General features: G+C 43.0%; 1 long non-coding RNA gene across 5 annotated transcripts in view; it reads right to left on the bottom strand.

Annotated features, from left to right (window-relative positions):
• Positions 1-14,995, bottom strand: part of LOC310709130 — a 38,377-nt gene that overhangs the window by 19,131 nt on the left and 4,251 nt on the right. The window contains exons 3-4 of one of the 5 annotated variants that reach the window (XR_014527333.1): positions 13,525-13,608; positions 9,953-10,081 (exon numbers count right to left, since the gene is read on the bottom strand). This is a non-coding gene — a long non-coding RNA (uncharacterized lncRNA). Of the gene's footprint in view, positions 1-3,661; positions 4,217-9,851; positions 10,082-13,524; positions 13,609-14,995 lie in introns of those variants that run through there. The other 4 variants (XR_014527334.1, XR_014527335.1, XR_014527336.1 and 1 more) reach the window with 4 other exon arrangements.

The raw sequence follows: 14,995 nt of genomic DNA, 5'->3' as shown, positions 1-14,995 counted from the left end.
CATTTGACTGGGGAGGAATTCCCCCCTAACATTTTATCATCCATAGATGAACTGCTTCAAAATAGGCCTGTTTTGGTGATCTTCTTGTAGGCAAAGGCATAGCTGCCCAAACTCTTTGCCTAAATTAAACATCAAGTCATCTTCAGTTTAGGATCTTCACTTATCTGATCAGTGGGAGTTTCTTGGAAAGTATTACACACCCTCCAAGTGTCTCTATTTTTCAGGGGCATCCCTGATTTAGAGAAGCTGTCCCGGTTTCTGATTTGATTCTGGAATGTCCCACTTTTCCATAGAATGTACCTGTTTTCATTGGAGAAATGTTGCAGGGTATGGTATTCTAGAATCAGGTCCCTTTTGAGAAATCAAGTTCTCCTCCTCGAGAGCATGTGTTGCGGTGAGGTCACCACAACCGAAGGGGTGGAGGGAAGTCCGATGCTCGGCAGAGCTAAAGATAAGTATGTGATTTATTTGTATAATGAATGTATGTTTAATGAAAAAATAATAAAAAATTATTGGCAACCCTCCCCCCCCCCAAAAAAAACCAAATCAGAAATCCGAGACGGCTTCTCTAAATCAGAGACATTCCTGAAAAATAGGGAGACTTGGAGGGTCTAGACTATGACCTGGGAGACTAGAGTTCGAATCTCCCCTCAGGTGACCTTCTCTTAGCCTAACCTACCTCACAGGATTGTTTGTGAGGATGAAATGGGGAGGAAGAGAACCATGTAAACCACCTCAAGATCCTTGGAAGAAAAAGGGGGTATATAAATGTAATAAATAAAACAAATAAACAAAACTCCCTACTAGCAGAGGTTCAGCAGGAATTGTCGTCTTCTGGAAATTGTATTATTTAAACAACGCTTTGCAATATATATTATTTTTAAATGACCACTATTTACTGATATTTTTACTGATTTTTATTATAATCTTGTATGTTATATGCCACCTTGCTTCACTTTGTAAAAATGCAGATTATAACTACTCCAGTGACTAAATAAACAAACATCACCGTATGCTATAAATGGGGAATGCTTAGAAATTCCAATATATAGAGTGCCAACCAGGTTAGTCTCCCTTGAATATTAATTCACCACCAGTACTGTGCCTTAACCCTGCTTTTCTTTGGGATGGTTAATGCTTATAAAAATTACAGTAATTAATACAATATAATTACAGTATAACCAGCCTGATACTTGGGAAGTAGATAAGGAAAGAGCTCTCTTGTTGAGCACGCCAACTATGTGAGAGAAAAATTAATTCTAAGTTTGCTTAATCATTTTTGTGACAGAGAAGCACAGGTTATTTAAAACATTTCTCGCAAAAAGAAAAATACAGCTGGAGCTGGGCCCAATGTAACATGTCAATATTACAATGTAAGGTGTTAAATGACCCAGGCCTCCTCCCATACCAACTTGCCTCTTTTAACAACAGCAGGAGAAGCTCTGCTGGTGGTCCTCATGCCTAATGAGATATCTTGGGTGAGAGTCCATGACTGGGTTCTCTCTTCAGTGGCCCCTTTGCCTTCCAAATGAACCTTCTGAAGTGCTTCCAACCATGATATTGATGCCATTTTGATCACAGCGAAGACATACCAGGCTTTTGAGAAGGAGTGAGGTGTTTTGGATATTTGAATTTCTATTTCTGCCGCTTGCTTGCTTGCTTGCTTGCTTGCTTGTAAACGAGGTCTGCGTTTTGTTGTTGTGTAAATATGAATATCAAACTAATATATTTATTGAAATGGAAACCCAATATTTTGGGAGGTAGCAGGTGGCACCTTGATTCCCAGAGGAAGGAACTTCATGCAGATTTAAAAACCAGTCTCACAAATGGGGTATGGTTGGTCTGTATTGTTTCCTCTTGAACCTACGTGGAACTTGATTCTTTTTTCTCTTTAAAAAAAAAAATAAAAGGAAGAGGAGAAGCAACAAAACCTTCCTAACACCAAGTAGAAGTGTTAAAGCAACAACAAGTTGTGGATCACTAGATTATATGTTGGAATGTAAGGCTCTCAGTTTATCTCTAATCACTCCCCCTTTGATAACACACACAAATTCACCATGTCACCACAATGTTCATGGTTTCACTTTCCAGCTGCAGTGGGCTTCTAAACAGCAGCGGGAAAACAATGGTCAATGAATTATGAATATGCCTTGGCAGATTGGGTTTAACCCCAGAAAGATTATTACAGGGATGATGGCTTCTTGTGCATTTTAATTGGTGTCGAATGAGTTGCTTTGCTAGATTTCTCTGCCATCTTCCAGCTACGTTGGCTTTCCCTTGGTTTACCATTATAGCCGATTGCTTATACAGAGGCTACCCTGCTGTTACAGTGGAAATCTCCAAATAATTAATATTTCCCTCCCCACTACCCTGCCAACCTTCTTGGTTATGGAGCTCAGGAAATCAAATGAAGCCAGCAGTGTTGTTATGGCATCTTAGGCAGGAGTAATGCTAAACAGCCAGATCCCACAGAAAAGGAAGTTAGGTTCAAAGACTGGTGTGATTGCCTTCTTCTTTTTTTAAGTTCCTACAAAAGTGAATTACCTACTTTACCAACTCAATTATCTAAAGCAACTCTCTTACTTCAAGGGATGGTTGAAGAACCTCTTCACATATGCAGTTTCTTCAGTCTTCACCTAAGCTGCCCATCTGGTGAAATTCTACTCATGGCACACCGCATAGGGCGGTGACCCAGAGGACTCAGCTACATAGGTCAATTTATAGTGTTTAAAATGTGTTATAAACATGTGACAGCAGATGGAGCTATAGAGCAGAATCCAAAATCAATGGCAGATTGCCTTGGGAGCTTTTTTTCTATAGATTTTTTTCCGTAGCGTTTTCTTTTCTGTATAGATCCAGCCAGAAACAGACATTTTCCACTGTTGCCCCTGTACTGTGGAATGTCCTTCTGCCGTATGTGAAGCAACAACCATAAGTTGCTTCAGACACCCTGTAAAGGCTTCTCTCTTTGCCCAGATTTTTCAGACCACGTTTTATGTGTATGAATCCACGGAATCATTTTTTAAATTTGTTTTTATATGTTTTTACATTGTTGTTTTATTGGTTTTTTGTTCTATTTTTGGTTTAATGCATGTCGCTTTTATATTGTACACTGCAAAGACATTTTCAAACTATTCATTGCGAACCGACCTGTGTGGCAAGCCTCAAATGATTCACTGCTTGTAGCAGTTGTTGTGCAGAAGCCATTTTGAGCAGTCTGCATGAGGCAGGTTTTTTGTGAAGCCACCATACCTTTCTCACTGGTGATCTAACCTCCCTACCCCTTTGAAAACTCATCCTTTCTCCTCTTTCCCCCTCTTCTTTTCCAGTTTTATTGAGATTCCCTAAACAATGCCAATGGAAATTAAGGAAAGCCTTGCAAGAGCTGAGCTTGCACGTTCAAAGTGCATTGTAAAACCTCAGCTGATCTTCAAGTTAATTAAAATAAAGATGCCAAAGTTGCTGGGCAGACTGATTTCCCTGACTTTATCTCTTTTGGTAGCAGAATGAGCAAAACATGCCTACTTCGGAAGTTATAAATAGAGCAGAATAGCAATGACTTACAGCCCGCTCTGCAGTGTTAAAGCATGGTGGTGTGATGCATCTTCATGTTTCTGCTTTTAGTATACATTTAGGAATATGATCCAAATGACTGCCAACATTTAAAAATCTACTCTGTAGTTTTGTTTATTGTAGTCAGATAATGGAAACTGCAGATTTGAGGATCATAAAGATGAAACTTAGGCGGCTGAAATAACAAAGGCAACAAAATTCTCTCTTGCACGTGGTGCCTTTGGTGATGCATAGTGCCACTTAATACACAGTTCTTCCAGATGCCATAGAGAGAGCTTTGTACATGGCTGCCAGAGTTTCCTGGCATGGAGGCATATCATGGAGGCTCTCCACCCATTCTCAGGTTTTCAAAAATTATGACAATTTCAGAGTTTCAAACATTATGTAAATTATTCTAATCACAGATATCTATTGTTAAACCATGCAGATATAATTCCTGTTCCTGTAAATATTTCCTTGCTTAGCTCAGATTTGTTGGGTGCTTTTCATTACAATAAAAACATAAGTACTCCCCCCCCCCCACAGCTCAGCTGCTAAGCAAATAGATTTTGTTTTGGCCTTCCATGAAAGGCTCCAACTAATTCCACTTGGGTTTTGGTCATTTTCCAAATCTGCTTCCGAATTCATACAGGGTATTCCGCTCCTGGAAGGACATTGGAAGAGGCAAGGGAGTGCACTGTGTTCCTGATGTGAGATTGCTGCAAAACGCCTATTCCCTCACACCCTCCCCCAATCCCTATTTATGCCTGACCAGTGATGGCAAGTGACCATCAGGACTGGCAGTGCAGAAGGCAGGAAGGCCAAAAGCAGGTACAACCAATGAGAAGTGGACCTAGATTCAGTGACAAGCAGAGACAACTAATTCTAGTTTTGTCCCCATCCACCTGCTGAGTTCTACAAGGGCACCACAAAGGCCACATCCACACCATACTGTTAGGAAATTGGGCTTGTGTGGGGGCCCGATTCACCTAAATTCCAGGATGTAGTAAAAGTTAGAATCAACTTTGCCAAACATGGAAACCCCCTGGATTTAGTTATGCTTATGAGCCAATCTAGCAGTTCAAAAGCACATCAAGTGCAAGTAGATAAATAGGTACTGCTCCGGCAGGAAGGTAAACGGTGTTTCTGTGCATTGCTCTGGTTCACCAGAAGTGGCTTAGTCATGCTGGCCACATGACCTGGAAGCTGTACGCCAGCTCCCTCGGCCAATAAAGCGAGATGAGCGCCGCAACCCCAGAGTTGGTCACGACTGGACCTAATGGTCAGGGGTCCCTTTACCTTTACCTTTACCTATGAGCCAAGCCAGTTTATCCATTAGCATGGCCCAACGAGGAAACCATCAGTACGCAAGCCAGTCAATGGGGGTGAGGCTCCTTCTTTCCTGGTGCTAGTGGGCAGAGGCAAAGGCCAGGTTAAGGGTTTCAACACTGGATGATGTAGGCTGCGGGGAGGTCCCTGGAGTTGTTTAGCAGTGAGAATCGGAAGGAAGGGCAGAACTCCATGGGAGCTTGGAATGGTAGGCTGGGACTAAGAGACACAGAGGATGGCTTTTTGCTAGCCTTTGAATCTAATGCTGCCCTTAAGGAGAAAGCCAGACCTGCATAGGATGTGAATGCTCTACAATCCCTCCTTCTAGGTGCAGGTTGTATATATGTGTAAATAGAACTCTATATCATAAAGACACCCAAGTCTCTGTGGTGCTTCGCTGTTCCAAAAGGAACTCTGGCAGGTGAACCTGCAACCCCTCACATCACTTGGAAATTGGGATGGTGTGTAACAATACATGTAAAGCACTATGATACCAATTTAATCAGTCAAGTTCCCCCCACCTGAATCCTGGGAAGCATAGTTTGTTAAGAGTGCTGAGAATTGCTTTTGTTGTTGTCGTTTAGTCGTGTCCGACTCTTTGTGACCCCATAGACCAGAGCACGCCAAGCACTTCTGTCTTCCACTGCCTCCCGCAGTTTGGTCAAACTCATGTTGGTAGCTTGGAGAACACTGTCCAACCATCTTGTCCTCTGTCGTCCCCTTCTCCTTGTGCCCTCCATCTTTCCCAACATCAGGGGTCTTTTCCAGGGAGTTTCTCTTCTCATGAGGTGGCCAAAGTATTGGGGCCTCAGCTTCAGGATCTGTCCTTCCAGTGATCACTCAGGGCTGATTTCCTTCAGAATGGATAGGTTTGATCTTCTTGCAGTCCATGGGACTCTCAAGAGTCTCCTCCAGCACTATAATTCAAAAGCATCAATTCTTCGGTGATCAGCCTTCTTGAAAAGCATCAATTCTTCGGCAATCAGCCTTCTTCAAAAGCATCAATTCTTCGGCAATCAGCCTTCTTGAGAATTGCTAGGAGATCCCTATTCCCCTCATGGAGCTACAGTTCCCAGAGTGGTTTAACAGTCAAACCCTCTGCCCTGAGAACTCTGGGAATGGTTGCTTTGCAAACTACAAAGAATTCATTGGGGGAGGCCATGCCTGTTTAAATTGGCATCACAGTGCTTTAAATGTATGGTGCGAACATGGCCTTAGAATAAGGAGAAAGACGCTGACAGCAAGGGCTAAAGGCAGGCAGGTGGTAGCTGGCTGAGGACAGAATAACATGGGTGGAGCAAGGCTCCGCTCATCCTAATGGACCAGACTCCACTGTGCCTCAATATGTTGTTGCTTGTAGCATTCTCTCTCTCTCTTTTGTCAGATGTGGAAAACAATGGCACTCTTCATAACATTGAACAAAAGGAGAACAAAAGAAAAGAGGAAATGAAGGAGGGGAAATTATTGAGAATTGCACAGAAATGCCATTTTGTTTTCTTTGTGGGATCAGCACTCCTGCGTCTCAACTAATTGCACTGCCCATGAAAGCTCATTTGTAATAATTACTCAGTGATAAGGTTAGCTGAGCTACAAGGTCAGTACTCTACAAGTCTCTCCTTGTAACACAGGCAGACATTAAGGGGAAGGCAATAATTCCTTACAGCTATAAAAATAGAGTAAGGTCAAGTCACTTTCCTTGCAGTTCAGTATGGGCTGTTTGAGCCAACACTGTGTGCTCCTCCCTGCAAGATTTGCTTTATTTTCTTGTCAACATCATTCAAAAACTTTCACAGCAGTTTAGTATCAACAGTTGTGGCAGTACTTTCCCCAGAGAATCTGGAAAAGAAAGAAAACACACACACACACACACACACACACACACACACACACAGTTGGGATTGTGAGACAGAAAAGGGTTTTTCAGAGAATTGAAGATGGTATGGTGAATTTCCGGTAAAATTTTGGGGGAAATAGATTATTATTTTTTTAAAGTGTCAGAAGATAGCTGACAACAGCACCAACCAAATCTCAGGGAACAGAGTTCATAGTTGGGGTGTCACCATGGAAAAGGCCCTATTCTGTCCTTTACCACCATTCCATGTTCCCCACCCATAGGTGAAACCATGAAGCCACCCTGCTAATATTAATACATGGTGTCAGGGGTTCAGAGACAGAGGCACAGGTGAGGGAGGAGACGGAGAGCGATGAGGAAGAATCCCAGGACAGTGAGGAAGAGGATGACAATGACTTAAGGTCTTCCATGAGTCTCTCAAGTGAATCGGAGGATTCCCAGGAGGGGGCGCCCCTAGTCAGGACAAGGGGGTCACAGGGGGGACCTGCCAGGAGCAGGGAAGCAGCAGGGAAACCCCGAGTGGGAGTGAGAGATCGGGGCCGGCTTCCCAGCAGGAACGAAGGGAAGAGAGGGGAGTTCCCAGTGTGACACACGGAGCGGAGCAGGAAAGAGACAGGGGAAGGAGATCGGGGCAGGACATCCTGCCGGAAGAGGCGGAGAGTAGTACAGGGAGTAGTGTAAGTGTCAAGAGGAAGGTCAGGGGTAGCGAACGCGCGCCAAGTTCAAATGTGGAGGCGCGCGGAAATGGAGAAAGCCCGGAGGAGGAGCCTAGCCCCAAAGCACGAAGGAGGGGGGAACAGGCATCTGAGGAATCCGCTTCAGGAGAGAGCAGGAGGGAAGGAACCCAGGGGGGCAGAAAGACCCTGCGGAAAAGGAAAGACAGGAAGAGGTGGTCTAGCACAAGCCTCTTAAGCTGGTGTAGAGGCGGGACCGACTCAGAGGGGACTTCAAATGTCTGACGTTAAGAGACGCGGGGCTGCGCGCCTCGGTTGTGGAACCAATAATGAACTGCAATAAACATCCTTGTATATAAGAAGAGCTTGGCGTTGGTCTTTTGTGAGCTGAGACCTGAGGCAGCCCCTGACACATGGGCATCTTAATACAGTGGTACCTCGGGATGCGAACAGGATCAGTTCCGGAGCCCCGGTCACATCCTGAATAGAAAGTAAGACGTGACTGCGTACGCGCGGGTCGTGTTTTGCCGCTTCCATGCATGCGTGTGATGTCATTTTGAGCGTCTGCGCATGCGCGAGCGACGAAACCCGGGAGTAACGTGCTCTATTACTTCCAGGTTGCTGCAGAGCATAACTTGAAAATGCTCAACCTGAAGCACATTCAACCCAAGGTGTGACTGTACAGTGAAAGAAGTTCCTTTAGGTGTCTGGATCAGACTTGTTTAAATCTTGTCCTCTAGTCCAAACACTGTTTTCCCTGTCATATCTGAGCAAACAAAATGTGCAAGGTTTTGAATCCCGACAAAAACCTGAAGAACCTTTGTACCATGTTATCACTGCACCATTTTGCAAATTTTAAAAAGGGGCAGGGCATAACATAAATCATTATTCGTTTCTGACTTCCGGGTGAAGATGGCGGCAATGAAGACTACTTGTCCTTTAGCTCCACAGTCTGATTTAATTTGTTTTTGTTGTTTCTTGAATAGTTTTAAAGTCAGTTGACTCAGCTGTTATTGATAATTGCAACAACAGGCAAGGAGCGCATTTCTTTTACATGGACTTAAAAGCCATATATTTTAATTGGAGGACAGGCACTGGGAGAGCAGCTGTTTTGACTCAGTGTTCAGCATTTAGCTGATAAGGAAAGAATAGAAGTTCATCTCGACTGAAGGAGACTCTGCAGTTATATCAGTCTTGATATGGTTACCACACAAGCACAGACCCGCAGTGCTTCAAATAAATCATCCAGAACTCCATTAACAAATTTAGTCCAGAAATATATACTGGACTGTTGTGAATCAGTAACTGGAGCAACTGGAGCAAGGTAAATGGAGCTAAGTGAAAAGCATTTGCGGCAAGATACAATTAATTTATCATATATGAATTGCCCTAGTTCCTTAAATGGCGATTGTGCAAGAAATGTAACATATGTAATATGTTCCTGTAATGAAAGCTTAGCCTAAATAGTTAGTTTATTTGGACTTGTTAGGAGTTGATACATAGGCTTCCAGGCAACTGCAGCTTCCTCCATATAACAAAACCTCAACAATTTGCAATAACAATTGTAGCATAATAGACTTGGCCACAACAAAATGAAACTTTCACCACGGGAACTTTTACGTGACCAATTTCCTTGACACAACAAACAGCGGAGGGAATCCTTAGCAGAATCAATGCTTTGGAAAAGGAAGTTTATGATTTGAATGCCATAACTGGTGCACTAGTTGGGTTACTGGAGACAGGAATTCTGTCTGTAGCCTGCAGATGGGACCTACCAGCAAAGAAACTGAAGTTTGGAAGGATATCAAGGAAGCTGGCTTGAATTCCTGCTTGCAATTCAGATTCTGTTTTCATTATTCTGCTAGATTTCTTCACTTTATCTGTACAACACCTCTTTCTAGAAGAATCATCATTGGAATTTGGACTCCCCCCCCCCATTCACTGCTTTTCCAAGTTGTTTTTATGAATCCATCATTTATTGCCTTTTTCTCCCACTTGCACTGTGGGGCTGGGAATGTGGAGTGTCTGCCTGTAGCCTCCTGAGGTCCATCAAAAGATGCTACATAGGGGCTTGAACAAATTAGGTGTCGGACTGAAATTATTTCCTTGGAAGTTAGCAACTGGGTTATCAGCATACTCATCCACGATCAGTAGCCTTGGATCTGAAGGGGTTTATTCAAGAATGGAAAACTCCTCGAGTCTATCTCCTGATCATTCATATTGGTGTAAAAGCAGGTCTCCAAGTTCCAATCTCGATGTCATTCAATTCTTTAGCTACTGAATCTGTTACTTAGTGAGCTCAGAGCTATCGCTGTCTTGATATGCCCACCTTGTTTCTGCATTACACATTTTTGCATTTATGTTTTTAAATGAGCAACTTGGAAATGTTTTCACTAAAAATGCACAATTTCAATATTTTTTTGAGCCAAGAACTGTGCTGCAACATACGAAGAAGTGAAAAAGGTGGATATCCCGCCTGTGTGTTAGTCCAGGATGTATGACTCAGGTCAGTTGAAAACATAAGACATAAGAATGTAAAATGTACCTGTTGGATCAGGCCAATGGCGTCCTGTTCTTACAGGTGGCCAACCAGATGCCTGCAAGGTGGACATGTGATCATCACCACTCTGCCCATCTGCGATTCCCAGCACTGCTATTCAAAGGTAGAAAGCCTCTGATAGTGGAAGTACAACATAGCCTCATGGTTAGTAGACAATGATTGCCTTGGCCTCCAGATCATATTGGAGGTAATAAAGATCCAGTTCCTCAAGCATCCCTAGTTGACTAACATTCTTATTTTCTAATGAATGCAAAAGCTGATATTTGCATGACCTTTAGTGATGTTAATGTTTAGTGGCACTTTCTCATGAAGATGTTCAATAGGAACGGTGCAGAAATCAATAAATGTGATTATGATCATGGCTTTGGAAACAAAGGGTCACCGATTAAAATAATGTTTGTTCAGGAACATTCTGACTTCTCAGAGAAAGCTCAGCTACAAAAAGCACTGTATGTTTTTGTTTATATTTAAATATTTAGAAACTGCACTTTCATTAAAATTGTAGCAAGGCGGTATACAACATAAAAGCACAATGTTACAATAACATCAATAAAAAACGTGGTTGGTTTTTGTTTTGTTTCTTTCATTTTAAATCGCATTCCAACGTTCTGTCTAAGCAGTAGAGTTTTCAAAAGTTGTGGAAAAGAAAGCTGGGTGACTGCTGCCCAACTTCTATAGGGGAGGACTTGCACAGGGCAGAATCTACCACACTAAAGGCTCTAGTAAACAAAGGGATATATGAGACCATCCAAAGTGCCCCTTCAGAAGATCTCAGTGATCAAGATTGAGCTCTAGGAACAGGGTATACAGGGAATAGGGACGTGGGTGGCACTGTGGGTTAAACCACAGAGCCTAGGACTTGCCGATCAGAAGGTCGCGGTTCGAATCCCCAGGACGAGGTGAGCTCCCATTGCTCGGTCCCTGCTCCTGCCAACCTAGCAGTTTGAAAGCACGTCAAAGTGCAAGTAGATAAATAGGTACCACTGCGGTGGGAAGGTAAACGGCGTTTCCGTGCGCTGCTCTGGTTCACCAGAAGCGGCTTAGTCATTCTGGCCACATGACCCAGAAGCTGTACGCCGGCTTCCTCGGCCAATAAAGCGAGATGAGCGCCACAACCCCTAATGGTCAGGGGTCCCTTTACCTTTTTATACAGGGAATACGGTGAGGTGTGAAGAGAAGAGAGGAAATAGGATGCATGGTATGAAGCACAATGATAGGAATGTCACAAGTTCTTGATCACAGGAGCCCGATCCTGAAATATACTGGGCTGATGTAAAAGAAAATTATGGAGCAGTTGTAAGCTCCCAGGAAGTGTGTTTATTGGTTATTGGATCACTTTCTCTGCAAGCAGAGAGGGAGCTGTTAGGTAGAATGTTTAATTGTACAATGAAATGGAAAATGATTCTGAGACTTCAGATAGCCATGCAACCATCACTACTCCACTGTCCAACAGTGGTAGGGAATGAAAAGGGACGTGTCAGAAGTGGGTTGGGAAATGTCTTTGATCCATGTGATTCAAGGCCCTCTCATTCCCCATACAAGCCCCCCAGAGAGAAAAATGATGGCAGCCTCCAGAGCTGGCATAGTTCCTTTACCCTCCATTGAAACCAAAAGGGGGGAGAATGTGAAAAGGACAACCAAGTACCAATAGTGTGGGGATAGAGGTGGGGGAGAGCTGCTCCACCAGTTTCCGCTCTCGCAAGCAGCAAGTCCAATGTGGTTTAGGAAATGGCATTTCCTTTGCAACTGACTCTCCCCCTGCCCTCCATAGGCTCTGTAAAACTGGACACAAGTCAAAATCAAAGCTGGGCAATCTGCTATTTATCTTATTCACAATACAAAAGGGCTCAGAGGATGTTAAAAGAGCAATTGGAATAAAGCAGAGAGAAAAGAAACTGACAATACTTTACTGAGGAAAACTGATTAAGAACAGCATATAACTCTAGAAGAAATAGCCAGAGATTTTTCCTTCTTTACAGGGTTCAGGTCTACCCTGGGTGTGGGGTATGGACTCCTTCAGAACCACTTTAACACGCCCCCTCCCCAGCTCCTAGATCTCAACTGTCTTTTTCACTGACAGCTAACTCACAACTGACTAGAATCTCCATACAATCAGAGCATGCTGTCACCCAGACTAATAGCAAAAATAGCCCTTTAAGTCATACACTGAATGGTCTCTGTTGTACTTCCAACACTAGGAACACCACATTTGGTGGCTTTATTGTAGCTGAGCAGGTGAGGCATTGGAGGGCAAAGTATATAGCCAAGAGCTAAAGAGAATTATGGGAGGCAGGAGAGAGAGGAAGGAGGGAGGCATAATTCCCATCAGGAGACAATCTGACTGAAGGAACAATAACCAGAAATCCCTTCTAGAACAGCAAAGGTGCAAAATGATGCTTGAAATTATTGGCCATCCTGATGCGCAGCCCAGAATATTTTTTAAGGGGGGAAAGAATTTCTTATTTGGTGGAAAGAGGATTACAATTCTTTAACACAGCAGTTTTAAAAAATAGTTCCTGTTGGAAACTGCTCGGTGAACTGGATTAATGGAGAGAGTGCAAGGAAGGCTGTCAAGAGACCTTGAAAAATACAGCATATCACATCTGGATCTGTAATCTATCACATAGATGTCACCAGTCACAGCACACACTCACAGTGAGATTTTCAACGCAGTTTAAGATAGATGCTATAGGCAATCAATCCCTTTTTCATTTGATTTCCTGCGAAAAAGCTACACAGAATTTAAAACAGATGAAAGCTAATGGGTCTTTTATGCATTACACCCAAGTCCTATTTAATTTAACTGAAAATGAGATTCCACTTCTGCAAATGTTTGAAAGTCATAGAATTGGAGAGGTAGGTGTGATCCCCATCAAAAGATATATTGCAAGTATGGCACACTAGCAGACCAAGTGTCCTTATTTACTCCAGAATTTGGAAGTGGGGCATTGGCGTAACATTTGCATGAGAGGCATGTGAGCAGTTTGGGGTTGTGGCTTTGCTCCAGTGTTTGGTTGCCCTTTCTAAAAACAACAGCCAACTCTTTAATGCACATTTCTCATAATATGCATATATTTGTATTCAGTTTTGCTTAATATAATGCATTTTAGTGCTTTTCTCCCATGAATACATTTTTTTCTTATGCACACGTTTCCCCTATGTACAGCTTTGTGTGGCCATTTTGTTTTCACTGGAGAGCAGCATTGCAAAATGTAGAGAAGGGCAACATTCAAAAGAATGCATTTCTTTCAGGAGGTGCAAATTTTCCCCCATGCCAAACCTGTGGCCCTCCATATGTTGGACTACAGCTCCCATCATCTCTCATCAGTGCCTGTGCTTGCTGGAGATTATTCCTGCATTGCAGGGGGGTTAGACTAGATGTCCCTCGAGGTCCCTTCCAACTCTACAATTCTATGATGGGAGTTCAGCAGCTGAAAAGCCACAAATCCTGCCTCCCTTGTTTTATATACCCTGTGCCACAGAGCCTCACTTCTCATCCTTCTCATTGCTTGTTCAGTGTTCCTGTTGCTCTGCTCTTAAATGTGGCGTGCACTTACCCCGATGATGCCAGACTTCTCAAGGTGCTGTGCAAGTACTCTTCTCATAGTCCTTTATAACAATCGCGTATGACAGAGCAACTGCTGAAATCAATGGAGATACAGCTGTGAAGATTTTTACCCAATTCACTTTGCTGCTACCCTTTGATTATTACAAATGCAGCCTAAACAAACATTAAACATTGATGCGCGAACTGAAATGTGTCTGCATTGTTTGCTACAGCTGCTCTGGAGAGGGAAAGAAATCATTGGTTCAAAATGCCTTAGTTATGTCAATTATTGTCACGAAGGAGCTACTTGCCGCACTCATCGTTTCAGTAGCATATCCGAGATCTGTCCCACAGATCAGAGGAGATCATTTCCCCCTGAAACACTGATTTAATTCAAAACCCGACCGTTTTAAACTTTGAATGATGTGTTATACTGAGCATGACATCCCAGGACTCGTGAAGGAGGCTTGGGATACGTTGTTTTCTGATCCAGTGCTTTGAATAAGAATAAGAACAAAAAAGACTGTCTGCCATGAAATGCCTGCTAATATTATGTGAGTTTGCAAAAAAAATAAATTCTGACTCAGATGTTTGGCCTAATCATCCTTCAAGTCAAGTGAAAGGGGCAGAAGCAGCCACTGTGTGTATGAAAATCTAATAATTGCAGTAGCCCTTTTCAGGTGAAGTGCTCACACAATCTGTCAATGCATTATTAGGAAGTGGAGCTGTGCCAATTAGGCCCCTCCCCTGACATTCAATGGTTCCCTCCGTTGAAAAAAATAAATGTGTCTCGGCACAATAGAAGCTGTTGGGTCTATTTGGTGCCTTGTGTTCTAATGGTTTCTTAATATTTTCCCAGGACATTTGCATCTTTTAGGACAAGGCTTACTGTTCCCCTTTCAGGGTATCAATGTTACTGACAGGGCAGGTTTTTATGCAATGCCACATTGTTGAATAAATCATGGATATGTTAGCATGTAAAATAGAGCAGCATGGGCCGACTTATAAATAATTAAATATTCATTTGCATAAAGATGAAGAGCATATTAAATACCAGAGGAAACGGAACGAGATAGGACTGTATGTCCTGATGAAAGCAGGGAAAGAGGGAGGTCATCACATACACAGACAGCTGCAGAGAGGCACACAATCTCAGGTTGGGGTGGTGGTAAAATTCACTGCAAGTTTCAAAGGCCTGCTCCTGCACACATTTACCAATTTCATTTTTTAATAGAACAGCTTATTTTAAGAGAGTTGTTGCTTTCATAACCAGGGATGAAGGCATTCTTGAGAAATAATTGTAATGCAGTAGTGACAAAAGAAGACACAACGGGAAGAATTCCTTTCTTAAGGCCTAAGACAAGGGTGGGGAACCTGTAGCTCTCCAGATGTTAGACTGTCATCCCTGACTATTAGGCACAATGGCTGGGACTACTGGAGCTTGGAGTCCAATAGTATCTGGAGGGATACAGGCTTCTGTC

This window comes from Podarcis liolepis (assembly GCF_965112155.1).
Source record: "Podarcis liolepis genome assembly, chromosome: 6".
Classification (NCBI taxonomy): Eukaryota; Metazoa; Chordata; class Lepidosauria; order Squamata; family Lacertidae; genus Podarcis; species Podarcis liolepis.
This window is presented reverse-complemented; position numbering and strand designations above follow the sequence as displayed.